At 49.8% G+C, this 17963-nt stretch overlaps 1 pseudogene across 1 annotated transcript; it reads right to left on the bottom strand.

Annotated features, from left to right (window-relative positions):
• Nucleotides 1–2775: 2775 nt before the first annotated feature.
• On the bottom strand, nucleotides 2776–13936 carry LOC311216418 (annotated as a pseudogene). The gene is made up of 2 exons: nucleotides 13025–13936; nucleotides 2776–3758 (listed from the first exon to the last, which is right to left on the bottom strand). The product of its transcript is annotated as an uncharacterized misc_RNA (transcript).
• Nucleotides 13937–17963: the final 4027 nt, after the last annotated feature.

Genomic DNA, 17963 nt, shown 5'->3' with positions numbered 1-17963 from the left:
GCCCAGCCTGTATTTGTCCTTGGGATTACCCCAAGGACATGTGGGACCTTGAACTTTGCCTCGTTTAACTTCATGAGTTTTGCACAGGCCCACCTCTGAAGCCTGTCAAGGTCCCTCTGGAAGGTTTCTTTTATCCCCATCATGTGAACTGCACCGCACAGCTTGGTGTCATCAGCAAACCTGAGGAGGGTGCACTCAATCCCGATGTCCATGTAACCAACAAATGTGTTAAACAGTGCTGGTCCCAATACTTAACCCTAAAGACTAACACTCTTTACTGATCACCAGTTCGATGTTGATACAATGACTGCAACTGTTTCAGTATGATCATCAAGCCAAATCCTTACCCAGCGAGTGGTCACAGAACCACAGAATCACAGAATCATCTAGGTTGGAAGAGACCTCCAAGATCACCTAGTCCACCTCTGACACTAACAAGTCCTTCACTAAATCATATCACTAAGTTCAACATCTAAACCTCTTTTGAAGACCTCCAGGGATGGTGACTCCACCACTTCTCTGGGCAGCCCGTTCCAATGCCTAACAACCCTTCTGGTAAAGATGTTCTTCTTAATATCCAAACTAAAACTCCCCTGGTGCAACTTTAGCCCATTCCCCCTCGTCCTGTCACCAGGCACGTGGGAGAACAGGCCAACCCCCACCTCACTACAGCCTCCTTTAAGGTACCTCTAGAGAGCGATAAGGTTGCCCCTGAGCCTCCTTTTCTCCAGGCTGAACAAGCCCAGCTCCCTCAGCTGCTCCTCGTAAGACTTGTTCTCCAGATCCCTCACCAGCTTTGTTGACCTTCTCTGGACTCTCTCAAGAACCTCGATGTCGTTCTTGTAGCGAGGAGCCCAAAACTGAACACACTACTCAAGGTGCGGCCTCACCAGAGCCAAGTACAGGGGGACAATCACTTCCCTAGACCTGCTGGCCACACTGCTTCTTATACAAGCCAGGATGCCATTGGCCTTCTTGGCCACCTGAGCACACTGCTGGCTCATATTCAGCCGACTATCCACCAATACTCCCAGGTCCTTCTCTGCCAGGCAGCTTTCCAACCACTCATCTCCCAGCCTGTAGCTCTGCTTGGGGTTGTTGTGCCCTAGGTGCAGGACACAGCACTTGGCCTTGTGGAACTTCATACATTTGGCCTCAGCCCATTGGTGCAGCCTATCCAGATCCTCCTGCAGAGCCTTCCTACCCTCAAGCACATAGACATATGCACCTAACTTGGTGTCATCTGCAGACTTACTGAGGGTGCACTCAATCCCCTCATCCAGATCATCCATAAAGATCTTAAAGAGGACTTGGCCCAGTACTGAGCCCTGGGGGACGCCACTAGTGACCGGCCTCCAGCTGGGTTTGACTCCATTTACCATGACTCTTTGGGTCTGGCTATCCAGCCAGTTTTTAACCCAATGAAGCGTACACTAGTCCAAGCCATAAGAAGCCAGTTTCTTGAGGAGAATGTTGTGGGAAATGGTGTCAAAAGCCTTGCTGAAGTCAAGGTAGACCACATCCACAGACTTTCCCTCATCAGGTTCGTCAGTCAGGACCTGCCTTTCATAAACCCATGCTGGCTGGGCCTGATCACCTGGTTGCCCTGTAATTGTTGCATGATGACACTCAAGCTAATCTACCCCATGAGCTTCCCTAGCACTGAGGTCGAACTAACGGGTCTATAGTTCCACCCATCAAATCTGTGGTCCACCCATCAAATCCATGTCTCTCCAGTTTAGAGATGAGAATATCATGGGGGGCATTGTCAAATGCATTGTACAAGTTCCGGTAGATTATGTCAGTTGCTCTTCCCCTATCCACCAATGCTGTAACTTTATCATAGAAGGCCATCATTTGTCAGGCATGATAAGCCCTTAGTCAAGACATGCTGGCTGTCACCAATCACCTCCTCATTTTCTATGTGTATTATATTTCTTGGGGTGCTGCTAAGAATGACCATAAGTTCTTCAGAAGGGACAGGCAGAATGACCATAAGTTCTTCAGAAGGGACAGGCAATGAAGGAGTGTCAGTGGTGTGGTGCCTGATATTAGAGAGTGTTTTGATATTGTAGAGCTCAGGGCTGGGCTCAGAGACTTTCTTCTCTGAGACTGCAGAGTAGCAGTTTCCCTGTGAATACCTGGGTTTACTTCTTTCCTTGTGACTGAGCACACAGTGGGAGATCTCTTACTTTCAGAGGGGCTGCAGTCAGTGCTCATGCCATGCTCCACTGTCCCTGGAGGTATCCTGGGCTCTGCAGGTAGCTCCAGATTCCCCTCTTGAAGGACACCACCTACGGGCCACTTATGGGAACAGCCCTAGCTACATAATGCAGTGACCATTCGCTGCCTCTGCTGTGAGCAGACACCCACCCACAGGTGAGTCTCAACAATGAGCCATTCCATCCTGAACCAAAGCAGGAACAGACTCTTGTAGGGAGCAATTCTTTGGGCCTATTCTTGACACTGGCTTGGCTAGGAAATTCCAGCCTTCAGGCAGTGTACATGAGTTATCCTGTTTATTACCAAAAGTGTTATGAGAGCCTTCACTGACTCACAGTTACTTGTATATGTATAAAGCATTTATATGATACAGAGCAGTTTCAGTCATTCATTGTAGTGAGAGGAGTCCAAATACTTATGTAAGAATGCAAGGAGCAAAAGCAGTCATGATGACAATAAGGAAAAAGCAATTATATTAATAATGATAAAAACAAACAAAGAAGCAAAAAAAAAAAAAAAAAAAAAAAAGTGTTGGAATGAGATGCACAATTTTCACTTCTGGAGAGTGAAAAAAACTTTATGACTACTGAAAAACATCCCCCAAATCAGTTTCCTAACAGCATCCTTGAGCTCCTTGTTCCTCATGCTGTAGATGAGGGGGTTCACTGCTGGAGGCACCACTGAGTACAGAACTGCCAGCAAAAGATCAAGGGATGAGGAGGAAATAGAGGGGGGTTTCAGATAAGCAAACATGATATTGCTGATGAACAGGGAGACAATGGCCAGGTGAGGGAGGCACGTGGAAAAGGCTTTGTTCTGTCCCTGCTGTGAGGGGATCCTCAGCACAGCTTTGAAGATCTACACATAGGACAGCAACAGAAAAGCAAAAAATGCAGTACCTGAGCAAAAGCAAAAGATGAGGAATGCAACTTCTCTGAGGTAGGCATCAGAGCAGGAGAGCTTGAGGATCTGGGGGATTTCACAGAAGAACTGGTCCACAGCATTGCCTTGGCAGAGGGGAAGGGAAAAGGTATTGGCAGTGTGCAGTACAGCATAGAGAAAAGTACTACCCCAGGCAGCTGCTGCCATGTTGACACAAGTTCTGCTGGTCATTATTGTCCTGTAGTGCAGGGGTTTGCAGATGGCAACGTAGCAGTCATAGGCCATGATGATGAGAAGATAAAACTCTGCTGAGACAAATACAACAAACATAAAGACCTGGGTAACACAGCCAAAGAAGGAAATGGCCCTGGTGTCCCACAGGGAATTGGCCATGGCTTTGGGGAGAGTGGTGGAGATGGAGCCTAGGTCAAGGAGGGCAAGGTTGAAGAGAAAGAAGTACATGGGGGTGTGGAGGTGGTGGTTGCAGGCTACGGCTGTGAGGATGAGGCCGTTGCCCAGGAGGGCAGCCAGGTAGATGCCCAGGAAGAGCGCGAAGTGCAGGAGCTGCAGCTCGTGCGTGTCTGCAAATGGCAGAAGGAGGAACTCTGTGGGGAAGCTGCTGTTGGACATTTGCTGACATTGGACATGGCTGTCTGTTGAAGAGAAGAAGGCAGGACAAAGTTAGAACAGACATCTCCAAGAAACACCTATTGCAAGTCTTAGAATAGTCCCCCAGACCAGCCTTTCTCTTTGCAGGAGAACCTGTCTTCAGCTCTCTTGCTTGAGCTGTGGCTGGTGCTGGATGAGAGTGGCACTGGGAGCAGGGGCTACTGTGGGCTCCAGAGGAGGTGTTCCTGTTATGAAGCAGGAGGGAAGCAGGAACATGGAACAACCTCAAGTTCAGTCCACTTGTCAGATGAATGAGCCTTGCGAACAACTTATCTGACCACTGAGTTGTCCCAGATTCCCAGCTGCAACTCTGTAGTGTCTGGAGGAGGCTTGGACACTCAGCTCCTGCTTTTCTTGGCCAAAGTCTTCTTTCACCCTGCCTGTGCTCACAGACCCCATCCCACGTGGCTGTGCTCAGCGCTGCCCTGCAGCACTCTGCCACCAACAGGGCCCTGCCAAGGGGCACCTCCATGGCTGCAGGAGCTATGGGGCAGCTGACAGAGAGCTCGGCATGGCCAGCCAGGGCTGGGTGTTCTGGGATGACTGGGGGCACCTGCCTTAGGGCACTCCAAGGGGCTTCAGCCAGACTTCCTCACCTCACAGTGCAACCCAGCAGGACTCTCAAAGCCTACTGCATTGCCCACTGCCCTCCCAGGAACAAGACCCAGCAGGAGACCTTTCCAGAACCTGCAGCTGCATGGCCCTGCAGCCAGAGACTTACCTTGTCAAGGGCTGTGCAGATTTCTCCTGCAGTCATCTCTCAGCATCCTCCCAATCCACTCCCAACTGCCTCCAAGCCCTCTCTCCTTCTATCCTCTCCCTGTGCCACCTGTGGTCAGAGCCTCCAGCCCTGCTGTGTTGTGCAGAGGAACTGCTTCTGGGCAGAGCTGTCTCTCTGAACCAGTAACCTCTTGCCAAGAGCCCTCTCTGTCCCAGGAGCCCAGCCCAGATCAACAGCACAGGCCCAGCCCAAGTCATTGTAATCACCCCTCTGGGGGCTTTGGTGATGAGCCTATGAACCTCAGGCACTCAGAGACAATCGAAGAAATCTCTCAAGAAGTCCAAGTCAGATGCAAGTTTCCTGCAGTGTCCCCCGAAGGCCAGCACTGACACAGGCTTCCTTGGAGCTCGTTAGAGCAGAATATTGAAGGCAGCGAGGACAAGTAGACAGAGGGAAAGTGAAGGTGACACTCATGTGTAGGAAAACTGGATGTGGTTCACCAAGCAGAAGGGCTCGTATTAATGAATGAATTTTGACGGAATCAAGTAAGGGGCAGTGTTGACAACACTGGACAAGCTCAGCAGTGATGAAACAACAGCTGGCTTCAGCATAAAGCAATCCAACATCATACACCACGTGTGCTGCCCTGAAGTAATGTGATGACAGTTGGAGACCAAAGTCATGGACTGACTGAACCCAATAGATGTTTTATAGGGATGTCTTTCCCATAATATAACCAGACCCATCAGTGACCAGTGCATGCTGCTTCCCATTTTCTGGGAGTTTATTAGACAATGACATCTCTTCAATATGTGTCACCTCCTCCTGTAGCAATATTTCCAAGTCACTGTTCTTTGGTCAGTCCTTGATCACTTCCAAAATTCCAAGACTGGGGTTTCCTATTGGAGCCTGCTGTGAAATCAGTGCGACCCACTTGCTCCATGGAGCATCAGGCACATGATGCGTAGAGGAGACATTCCCTTGAAACATCCAGCCCAAAAGAGGCAAGTCGGTGCCCAGAGGAGCTGTGTGTCAACACAAACCACTTCCAAAGCAGCTCAAACCCCTTTGTATGCTACCAATATCACTTTCCCAGTTGAAGTAGGTCTTAGGTACTTACTATCCCTGACTCCTCAATCCTAGGGGTCAACCTCCCCTCTCCCTTGGTACTTTCTGCCAGAGGTTCCAGATGGGGTGATTCTGGACCCCAGCCAGCCCTGCATTGGGCTCTGCCACCTGCCTCACCCCAGCCCTCTCCAGCGCCTTCCTTGCTGCTCTCTGATGCACACCAGGACCTCCCAGTGTGTGCCAGCCAGCACCTCTGCTGAGGGCCAGTGTGGCTGCTGCAGGGGCAGGGAGCTCAGCATGGCCCTTGCAGCCCCCTGCCCTGGGCCTGCCTCTCCTCTTGGCCTCGGCCACGGCCTATTCTCTGCTGGCAGGAGGGCTCTTGGAATGCACTTTCTGGCCTCTCCTTGCCTGCACACAGCTGCTGCCCACTCAGGATGCTGGCAAAAATGTGTCCTCACAAGCAGCGCTACCCCATGGACTGCTTCTCCTGGCCTCCCCCACTGCACTGCCTTGACTCCTTGTCTCTGCTGGGCCCCATCTCCTGCACCAAATTGGGCACCATCTCCTGCATCCCTTGGCTGTCAGCTCCCTCTCCCCTGCCCCGTAGTCTGACAGTGCCATGGTGGGACGTGTTTCCAGTGGGCTGTCTACCAGACACAGTAATGAACACTATGAGCAGGACTAGAGGGGTCCTGCTTCCAGCCAGGAGGAGACAGGGAGGAAAGGGACAATCGGGTTTACTGGACTGTGTATATTTAATGGCCTGGCACATCAGACCCACACATGTATCAGGCTCTACTGGACACCGGTGCACAGTGTACCTTAATGCCATCAAGCTATAAAGAGGTAGAACCCACCTTTATTTCTGAAGTGACAGGTGGGTCCCAAGAGTTAACTGTCTTGGAGGCTGAAGTGAGTCAAACTGGGAAGGAATGGCAAAAGCTCCCCATTGGGACTGGCCCGGAGGCTATGTGCATCCAAGACATAGTCTTCTTCAGGAATGGGTACTTCAAAGTTCCAAAAGAGCACGGGTGGGGCTTTGGCATAGCAGCCTTGGAGACGGAGGACATTAAAGAGTTGTCTACCTTGCTTGACCTTCCACAGAATCTTTCTGTTGTGGGTTTGCTGAGGGTTGAAGAACAGCAGGTGCCACTGGCTACCATGGTGGTGCACCTGAGGCAGCGTCACACCATCAGAGACTCCCTGATTGCCATCCATGAGTTGGTTCATCGGCTGGAGAGCCAATGTGTAGATGTAGAACTTAGTAGCGTGGTTTAGTGATGGACTTGTCAGTACTAAGGTAAAGTTGCATGACCTGGGTTACACGTCCATTGAGGCACAATGCAGTTCTTTTGCCTTCTGCATCTATAGCACAGGAAGCATGACTTTGCTCTACTCTATTGACTGGGCAGGTCTTTTCACCTTACTCAATTTAGTTTTCTGTGGCTGGAAGGGGACAATTTCCCAAAAGCAGCCAAGCTCATGGGTACAGCAACAGCCACTTGAAGATATATTTTCTGTGGAAAACTCATCCTGAGTTTTCCACAGAAGACCCAAGAGAGACCATGGATGTCCAGGTATCTACAAAGATTCAGGCTGAATTTCTCAGATTCCAATGGTCATTTCAATTTTATTTATTTCATTTCATTTCATTTCATTTCATTTCATTTCATTTCATTTCATTTCATTTCATTTATTTATTTATTTTCCCAAGGAATCCCTGACTTGTCTTAGAAAGGTATTCATGTGCTGGGCTGGGCTGCAGCTACAGGGACAAAGACCACTGCTGGCAGTGGAGGTATCGGACCTTCAGACTCTGCTTTTCCTCCCAATGCAGGTCTCTAGAGAAATCACCCTGGATGAATACCAATAGGAGAATGATGCTCAAAACTGAAATGCAGCAAAATTCAGCCTTTAAAGCAATAAAAGATTTGTATTAGGTGCTTTTTGAAATCTTCTTCCTTAATTACATCATGCAAGCTCTGCAATTAGCTGCACAAGGTGTGAAGGCTTGAAGAAAACTATGGAAGAGATGTTAGAAGTTTCTTCATTTTAATGAGTTCCATGGTGTATTATGGTGCTGAGTCTATAAAGCTCAGGTACTGAGAGAAGAGTGATGTAACCGCTTGAACAAGTAAAGTCAGAAGGAAAAGTTGAAGTGACTTGGAGTATTAATGGGCCCCACTGAGGGCTGTTACCAAGAGATTCTCCTCAGGGACTTGTTAGGGCAGATAATTGGAGACCATGATTGCAGACAGGCAAAGCAGTGTGCTGAGAAAAGTCTTGGTTGGTTTTGGTGAAGCAGAAGAGCCAAGGCCTGATTCCAGCCACTGGGAGGGGAGATCCTGCACTCCCACATCCGTCTCAAGGCTCTTCCTGGGGTCTGTGGGATGTTCTAAGCAGTGTGATGCCATGAGAAGAACAGTGGTATGACACCTCCCTGCCTCTGCAAGGGTTGCAAAGAAGCAAGGAGGCCTCACTGCAATGACTACATCTCATCACCTCATAAGCTCTAGATAAGGGACAAAAACGTCAGGGCTTTTGGGGCCTTCCATTCTTGCCAGCAACCTCCACCTTCTCCTCTGCAAGCTTTCCTATGCTGTCCCACACTTTGTCCTATTTCCTGGAAGCCTACAGACACCCATCTCTGTTCTTCACCTTGCTCTCACCCTGGCATTTCCATCATTTCACCAATGTCTCATCAACCTTCACCAGCTGTTCCTTGAAAAACAAAGCCAGGGTTTGATTACGGACACTCTTTGGGTGACCTCTGGCACCACAGCAGTATACTTTGAGAGACATTTTTTCCTCTTTGTGGCCCGTGCCAACCTTCCAAGGTGCAATTTCTGGCAGTTTTCCTCTCCTGCTCTTTCCTACCACCAAAGTAGTTTCCACCTGGGTGGAAAGCAGTCCTAAAGTAGGCATCCCAATCCACTGGCCTTCTTGTGGCCTGTCAGCCAACCAGATAGAAGTCACCTCACCAGCATCTTCCAAACCACAGTCCTTCTGCTGGCCTTGCATCTTCTTGTTTAGACACACCCAAGCCTTGAGTCTCCTGCTGTCCAGTCCTGGACTCAAACAGAAGGGACAGGACAACCCATATGTGGGCCTTCTTTCTGTCTGGGTCCTCCTGGGTATGTAGGCAGAGGGGATCCCGAAGTCAGCATGCCAACCAAGCCTTGTGCCTGCTGCTGTCCAGTCATAGACTCAAGTAGAAGGGACAGGACAACCCATATCTGGGCCTTTTTCTGTCTGGTTCCTTCTCGTTATGTAGGCAGAGTGGATCCCACAGTCAGCGTGCCAACCAGGTGCCTTCTGCTGGCCTACCAGGACCACTGGCAGATGTCAGCTGAAAAGTACAGAACCTAGGTAGAAGTGTGGCCTGTCAACTACTTCAGACAGAAGTGACCACACAGTCCCTTTCTGTGACATGTTTCTGCTGCTGCCCTATCAACTGCAGAGACAGAAGTGACCTCACAGTCACTTCCACAGTCACATTCCTCCTGCTGGGGCAGGAGATCCTGAGGCAGAGCTGAGCTCATCAGAGCATTCCCACCCATCTCCTCCTTGTGGCCCACAAGCTGATAAGGTCCATGGTCCCTCGCATTCTTCTTTGAATGCCATGTGACTGCATGTGGTGGATTTATGTGGCAAGGTTTTGGTAGTGGGGGGCCATTGGGGTGGCTTCTGTGAGAAGAATCCAGAAGCTGTCCCATGTTAGAAAAGGGCCTTGCTGCTGGCCAGGTCTGGGCCAATAAGTGACATTGTTTGTGCCTCTGTGAGAGCATATTTAAGACAGGGAAAAAAAAATTAAAAAAAAAATACAGAACAGCAGCTGGGAGAGAGAGAGGAGTGCGAAACTGCCTTACAGGCACCAAGATCAGTGAAGAAGGAGGGGGAGAGGTGCTCCATGTCCTGGAGCAAAAGTCCCCTGTGGCCTGTGGTGAGGACCATGGTGAAGCAGGCTGTCCCCCTACAATCCATGGAGTACCACGGTGGAGCAGGTGGACCTGCAGTGATGGAGGCTGTGGCCTGTGGAGGACCCTCTCCAGAGCAGATTCCGGGCCAGACCTGTAGGCCTTGGAGAGGAGCCCACGCAGGAGCAGGTGACCTGGCAGGAGCTGCTCCCCATGGGGGACCCAAGCTGCCCCTGCACAGCCCCTGAGAGGCCCAGCCCCAGTTCCTGCCCCCCAGTTTTTGCTCCAGAAGGACTCCCCTAGGTCCTGTGTCACTTGTCCCACCTGGGTGCCTTGGCTACCCCAGGACATCCTGGAGGTAGTGACCACCTCTGACTGGAAAACTGAAACCAGCCATGAAAGTAGATTGAGGAAACAGTTGAAACCTGTACAGAAAAGGACTCGATGTAACAGCTGAGAGAGCTTGCCAGCACCACCAGCTTTTTTTCTATGAATGTTCATTATTTATTTTCCCAGTTTTCTATTGACAGCACCATGGACAAATGCAATAAAAAAAACATGCTTTTTTGATGAATAGTTTTATGCACACACTTACCAAAATACATTTCCCAACATTGCTAATGCTTCTTTTTCTTTTTTTTTTTTTTTTTTTCCCTCCCCTTATTCTGTCTTTGAAGAGCACTCCAAGGGAAAGAGTCACTGAATTAAAGAATTTAATTCAATTAAATTGAATTCATTTTCAAGTCCCCAGAAATCTTGCTGATCCAAATGTTTGACAGCCCAGTCCAGAAAGGCAGGGTAGTGTGACATAGCAGAGAGTGGCATCTGCAATGAACCTGTAAAGGGGTGAGAAAAAAAACTCACAGGGACACTGGGGGTTGTTTCTGGAGGCACAAAGACCAATGCCAGGGCTGTGTGAGGTGCTTATGTCTGAACCGGTTCTTCATACACATGGGGCTGTTGAGAGACATGAGTCACAGAATCACAGAATCATCTAGGTTGGGAGAGACCTCCAAGACCACCTAGTCCAACCTCTGACCTAGCACTGACAAGTCCTGCACTAAACCATATCACTAAGCTCTACATCTAACCATCTTTCAAAGACCTCAAGGGATAGTGACTCAACCACTTCCTTGGCAGCCCATTCCAATGCCTAACAAACCTTTCAGTAAAGTCGTTCTTCCTAATAGCCAAACTAAACCTCCCCTGGCACAACTTTAGCCCATTCCACCTCGTCCTGTCACCAGGCACATGGGAGAATACACTAACCCCCACCTCACTACAGTCTCCTTTAAGGTATCTGTAGAGAGTGAAAAGGTCACCCCTAAGCCTCCTTTTCTCCAGGCTAAACAACCCAAGCTCCCTCAGCCGCTCCTCATAAGACTTGTTCTCCAGACCCCTCACCAGCTTCATCGCCCTTCTCTAGACTCACTTGAGCACATCAATGTCCTTCTTGTCGTGAGGGACCCAAAACTGAACACAATACTCGAGGTGCGGCCTCACCAGAGCCGAATACAGGGGGACAATCACTTCCCTAGCCCTGCTGGCCACACTGCTTCTGATACAAGCCAGGATGCTGTTGGCCTTCCTGGCCACTTGAGCACACTGCTGGCTCATATTCAGCCAACTATCCATCAATACTCCCAGGTCCTTCTCAGCCTGGCATCTTTCCAACCACTCATCTCCCAGCCTGTAGCGTTGCTTGGGGTTGTTGTGCCTCAGGTGCAGGACACAGCACTTGGCCTTGTTGAACCTCATGCAGTTGACCTCAGCCCATCGGTGCAGCCTATCCAGATCCTCCTGCAGAGCTTTCCTACCCTCGAGCACATAGACATATGCATCTAACTTGGTGTGGTCTGCAAACTTACTCAGGGTTCACTCAATCCCCTCATTCAGATCATTGATAAAGATATTAAAGAGAATTGGCCCCAGTCCCTGGGGGACTCCTCTAGTGACTGGCCTCCAACTGGATTTAACTCAATTCACCATGACTCTTTGGGCCCGGCTATCCAGCCAGTTTCTAACCCAACAAAGCGTACATGAGACTAAGCCACGAGCAGTGAGTTTCTCGAGGAAAATGCTGTGGGAAACAGTGTCGAAAGCCTTACTGAAGTCAAGATAGACCACAGCCACAGTCCACAGCCTCATCCACTAAGTGTGTCACTGTCATAGAATGCGAACAGGTGTGTTAAGCAGGACCTGCCTTTCATAAACCCATGCTGGCAGGGCATGATTGCCTGGATGCCTTGCAAGTGCTGTGTGATGGCACGAGCTTCCTTGAGCTTCCCCAGTACCGAGTTCAGACTGACAGGCTTGTCGTTCCAAGATCCTCCTTCCAGCCATTTTGTAGGTGGGCATCTCATTTGCTAGTCGCCAGTTGACTGGGACCTCCCCTCATAGCCAGGACTGCTGATAAATGATGGAAAGTGGCTTGGCCAGCTCTTCTGCCAGTTCTTTCAGCACCCTTGGGTGGATCCCTTTCGGCCCCATCAATTTGCGTACATGTAAGTGCTGTAGCAGTTCGCCAACCATTTCCTTGTGGATTATGAGGGCCACATTCTGCTCCCTATCCCCTCCCACCAGCTCAGGGTACTGGGTATCCAGAGAACAACTGGTCTTGCCACTAAATATTGAGGCAAAGAAGGCATTAAGCACCTCCGCCTTTTCCTCATCTCTTGTCACTAGGTTTCCCCCCACATCCAGCAAAGGATGGAGATTCTCCTTAGTCCTTCTTTTCATGTTTATGTATTTATAAAAATATTTTCTGTTATTCTTAACAGCAGCAGCCAGATTAAGCTGCAGGTGAGCTTTGGCCTTTCTAATTTTGTCCCTGCACAGCCTTACCACATCCTTATAGTCTTCCTGAGTGGCCCACCCTCTTTTCCAAATGTCATAGAGTCCCTGACTTGCACACCACGTGCAGTGCACTGCAGCGCTTGCAATGTCCCTCTTGGTCCTGTAGCCACTGCCAGAGGCTGGAAGGCACCTCAGCCCTGCGGTGCTTTCTCCTGCTCTACCCTCCTTTGAGATGCCCCAAGGCATGAGGAATGGGCACAGGGACCTCGGTTCAAGGAATCACATCCCAGGACTGCACTCAGGTGGTTTCCCAGGAGATGTTACTTGGCCTTGTGACACTATCTTGCCCCACTGGCCTTCATGAAATATATGGGAATAACTGATGGCCTTTGTGCTCCTTTGTGTTCATTTCTCCTGTGTGCATACAATGTGGCTACTGGCACCAGTATCAAAGGGTTTCTCTCCCCATATCTCCACTGCACACAAACAGGGAGTTGCTCTTCTCCTGAGACACACAATCTCCCAGGGGACAATTTGCAGCTGAGTGCATCTGTGCTGGTCTGGACAGACAGAACTGCACCCCTTCACCATGCAACTCCCATTCCATACAGCCCCAAGACGGTGCTGCTCTGCAGACTATTAAAAATGTCCAAAAAAAACCACCAGAACTCATCTTGTGCCTGAAATGCTTTACATTATCAGTCATATGCAGAAGATGAAGGGAAATTTCTTGTTTCTGAAACACAACAATGCATCAGTTTCCTCAAGGCATCTTGAGCCCCTGGTTCCTCATGCTGTAGATGAGGGGGTTCACTACTGGAGGCACCACCGAGTACAGAAATGACACCAACAAGTCCAGGTATGCAGAAGAGATCGAGGAGGGCTTCAGGTGGGCAAACATGACAGTGATGAGAAACAGGGAGACCACGGCCAGGTGAGGGAGGCACGTGGAAAAGGCTTTGTGCCGGCCCTGCTCAGAGGGCATCCTCAGCACGGCCCTGAAGATCTGCACATAGGACAGCACAATGAAGACAAAACATACAATGGTTAAACAGGCACTAAAGATGAGAAGCTGACCTTCCCTGAGATAGGCATGAGAGCGGGAGAGCTTGAGGATCTGGGGAATTTCACAGAAGAACTGGTCCACAGCATTGCCATGGCAGAGGGGCAGGGAAAATGTAGTGGCTGTGTGCAGGATAGCATAGAGAAAGCCACTGCCCCAGGCAGCTGCTGCCATCTGGGCACAAGCTCTGCTGCCCAGGAGGCTCCCGTAGTGCAGGGGTTTGCAGATAGCAACATAGCGGTCATAGGCCATGACAGTGAGAAGGAAATACTCTGAACCAAAGAAGAAGACTAAAAAGAAGACCTGAGCAGCACACCCTTGATAGGAGATTGCCCTGGTGTCCCAGAGAGAATTGGCCATGGCTTTAGGTGCAGAGGTGGAGATGGAGCCCAGGTCGAGGAGGGCGAGGTTGAGGAGGAAGAAGTACATGGGGGTGTGGAGGCGGTGGTCACAGGCTATGGCTGTGAGGATGAGGCCGTTGCCCAGGAGGGCAGCCAGGTAAATGCCCAGGAAGAGCCCGAAGTGCAGGAGCTGCAGCTCACGTGTGTCTGCAAAAGCCAACAGGAGGAACTCACTCACAGAGCTGCTGTTGGGCATTTGCTCTTTCTGGGCTTGGGGTCCTGCCCAAGGAACAGAAAGATGGTGATTATTAATAATAGAATTAGCTGAGAAAAAGGATTTCCATTTTTCATTTGAGTCTCCCAACATGTTAGCTCACTTCCAGGAAGATATTTGGCAGATCCCTTTCTTGCACTTGGATTGATGCTGCCTGAGGCTGTCCTTTGGAGCACAGGACTCTGCTGTGAGCAATGCAGGAGTCAATCCTGTCCTACACCAATAGGTAAAGAACATAGGTGGACTTGGAGCTTTACTTCTAGCTTACCCACCACTTCCGTGGAGAGTCTCTAAGGCAGAAATCCTGCACATTTCTCCTTCACTGCAAGTGACATATTGTGGATTCTGTGGATCCTGTGGATCCTCTCTGTGGTTTCAGTTGATCTGTGCTGCAGGACAACTGCACTCAGAGGTTCACCTGAGAAGAACCTGAACACTGCTGAGAGCAAAGGAATCCATGCTCAAAGGGCACATCTCCAGACCCCTCACCCTGTCCCCATACTCCCCTTCTCCCAAGCACCCTGAGGGCTCACTCCATGTGCGTCTGAAGCCCACACCCCAGCCAGCCTGGAAACAAGAACAGCAGTATCACGGCCAGGTAGAGAAGCCAGGAGGAATGCCAGCGTGCTGCTGCCAGGGGAGGTAAGGGCAGGGAGGGACAGACAGACACTCAGCAGACCCTCCTGTGCTGCAGCTCTGCCTGCAGAGGAGGCAGCTCCTGCTGGGGACGCTGGGGGCTTGAGAGCAGAGGTAGTGCTGGTGGGAGAGGAGAACAGGGAATGTCCCAGGGAAGGCGCCTGCCCTGCAGGGGATGGCAGGGAGGTGCCTGAGCCCTTCCTAGCACAGCATTTCTGGCAGCAGCTCCCTCTCACCACTTGTCTGTGTCCCTGCTGCCTGCCCATGTGCCTGCTTGGACCTGGCTCTCTATCCCTACGTCTCTTCCCTGTTCATGGCCAGCAGACCCCATCCCACAAGCTGTGTGCTCAGACTCACACAGATTTCCCTCCACTGCAAGAATCTAAAAGCACAGAAACAAAAAAAATCCTTCCTCTTCAGATTAACCAAGTTTCAGTCTTCCTCTGGAAATGCCTTTTTATAAATGCCATTGTCTACAGCATCTTCTACTCCACATTAAATGTAGAGTAAGAGTCATCCTGAGAGATTCTATCAGCCATCAGATGTGCCAGCTGTAGAAGACCCCTTTGGCAACTGCACCTACACTGCCTGCTGCCAGAGACTCACAGTGTGAAGAGCCTGCAGATCTGTCCTGTCACACGCTGTCCAGTTGTTGCACTCCTCACTGCCTCCAAGCCCTCTCTCCTTCTCTCCTCTCCCCATGCCAGCCGCGGTCACAGCCCCCAGCCCTGCTGTGCTGTGCAGAGGAGCTGCTCCTGGGCAGAGCTGTCTCTCTGCAGCACTGCCCGCTTGCCAGGAGCTCCCCTTGGGCCCGGGAGCTTGGCCCAGCTCAGCAGCACAGCACCCGACCATGGCACCACTTGCACTGTGCCATTGGGCTCCCTCGAGGTGTCCCCAAGGCCTCAGGACTGACAGCTCCTGAGGGCTACAGGGTCTCTGCTGGGGTGTGGTGTTTGAAGCAGACTGAATTCGTCAATTCATCACCAACTGCCCTTCTCTGTACACAGGAGAGACGGATTTTACAAGTGTGATTTGTGCTATTAGAGTGTGGTTGTCAAACTTGTTGTGCTTTAAACTGTTGGGAACCTAAGCAACACACAGCTGTTAGCTCACACCCACCACTCAGTAGCTTATTTGTTGAAATATAGGCAGTTTCAAAAAGACAGAAAATAAAGATCTAAGAATAACAGTAACAATAATAAGAAATAATAACACATTTTATTATTATTATTATTACATGTATAAAGCAAGTGACACAGAATGCAATTGCTCATCAGCCACTGTCTGATGACCAACCTTTCCCCAAGCAGGGATCCCCCTGAACCTGGCCAGCCTGGACTAGGATCTTCTGTGCAGGTCCCTTGAGCTTACTTTGGTTTAGGGCAGTACAAGCTTTCAGAAGGATTAGGACTATTTGCTTCCCTTTCCCAAATACTGCTTCTGCTGTGTTGCCCCATGCGATGATGAAAACCATGTATTGGAGGTGTTCAGCAGATTCCCCATTCCAGTGCAGCCTGGATCAATCCAGGGTAATTGGTAGGGCTCTGTTTCCAGCACTGGGGCAGATCATTCCAAGTGGACAGGACACCCCTCCAACTACAAGCAAAGTGTGGCCTTCACACTGCTGCCAAAGGGTTGAAGAAAAATGCATTAGCAGTATTAATTGTGGCATAGCGCTTGGTTGCCTTTGACTTCAGTTCATACTGAATGAAGTTTTAGCATGCCTGTCATAGAAACACTTAGTGGTGCTGGGACTTCATTCAGGCCACAAAAATCCACAGTTAGCTTCCTCTCACCATCAGAACTGGTCATATGCAATGGACATATGGCCATATTAAAGTCTGAACGAGTCTTGCTGATCACTCCTTGGCTCTCCAGTCAATGAAGCAGCTCATGCATGGGGATCAGTGAGTCTCTGTTAGTGCAGTATTGCCTCAGGTGCACTGTTGTGGTAGTGATTGGCACCTGCTGCTCATTGGCAATCAGCACCTCCACAGCAGAAGGGCCCTGTGAGAGAGTGGGCAAGGTAGACATAACTGGTTGATGTCCTCCATCTCCACGGCAGCTATGCCAAAGTCCACCAATACTCTTGTGGATCTTTGACGTACCCTCTCCTGAAGTAGTCTATGTCAAGGTTGCACAGAGCCTCCAGGTCAGTCCCAATGGGTTGCATTTGCCACTCCTTCCTAGTTAGATTCACTTCAGCCTCCAATACAGTTAATTCTTGGGATTTATGTGCCAGGACATAATCCTCAAAGTCCAATACACCCAATTGCCCCCTTCCTCCCCTCTGGCTGGAGGCAGGGCCCCTCTAGTCCTGCTCATAGTATTCATAGTATTCATAGTATTCATAGTATTCACTCTGTTTGGAGGACTGCCCACTAGAAACAGGAGCAGCAATTTTCTCAGAAGAACCACTTTTTGTGAATGTTTTTCCTTGCGCTTCATGTATCCGTGCCTCTAGGCTGGAGGTAGATTTTCCACCCCATTTACTCATGGCTTCTCCATGGTCACACAGTTAAAACCACAGGGTTGCACATGGTATGTACCCACTATATCACCTTTCTTGAGTAGAGGGACACTTCTGCCTGACAGCTGAGGTATTGGTTCGTACAGGTGGGGAGGAAGATGTAGTCTCTTGCAGCTCTTGGACCTATTCAGACAGTTTCTCCATATATGAGATGCAGGTCCATCGGGAAGAAGAGAGACTTTCTTCATACTGCCAGAGTTGGATAGCCAATTCATCCACTGTGGGTTTCTCATGGTCTTTCTACCTCATTATTGCCAATGAGCTGGCATATGATGATGGTGCACTCCATACAAACTTCTGCCACATGGGTCATGTGCACTTGACTTCATCTGGATCTGTGGACAGCTGTTTGTTGTCCACCTTCAGCATGGGTAATTTCCTCAGGTACTGGATACCTCTCTTCATGGTGGTCCACTTTCCTGGTTGACATACAGATCTGTCTTGAAGGGATATCTTTTCCTTGATGCCTGACAAGATGAAGTTTCTTGTGCCCTTTTGCAATGGCTTTGTCAATCACCCCTCACCTATAGGAGGATCCCATCTGCTTGGTTTCCCTGCCATCTAATTCCAAGCTATTGGCTCCCTTCTCCCAGCACTGCAGCAGCCAGGTGACAACGTGCTCACTGAGATGATGGCTGAAATCTTTTCCCATACCTCATAGCTTACACTGGGATAAGGACCACTTGGTTTCTGATGCTTATATGATTTCTTCTGCTTTGTCCTCCTGCTTCCAAGATGGCCCATCTTTGGAGAAACCTGCCTCATCTTCTTCTTGCTCCTTTCTTGTCTGGGTAGGAGTTTCTGTCCATTCTAAAGAAAAAACGAGCTTCACATCCATTGCTT

Source organism: Netta rufina (genome assembly GCF_964035555.1).
Source record: "Netta rufina genome assembly, chromosome: 18".
Classification (NCBI taxonomy): Eukaryota; Metazoa; Chordata; class Aves; order Anseriformes; family Anatidae; genus Netta; species Netta rufina.
The sequence above is the reverse complement of the archived record's forward strand: the minus strand, read 5'-3'. Positions and strand labels throughout refer to the sequence as shown.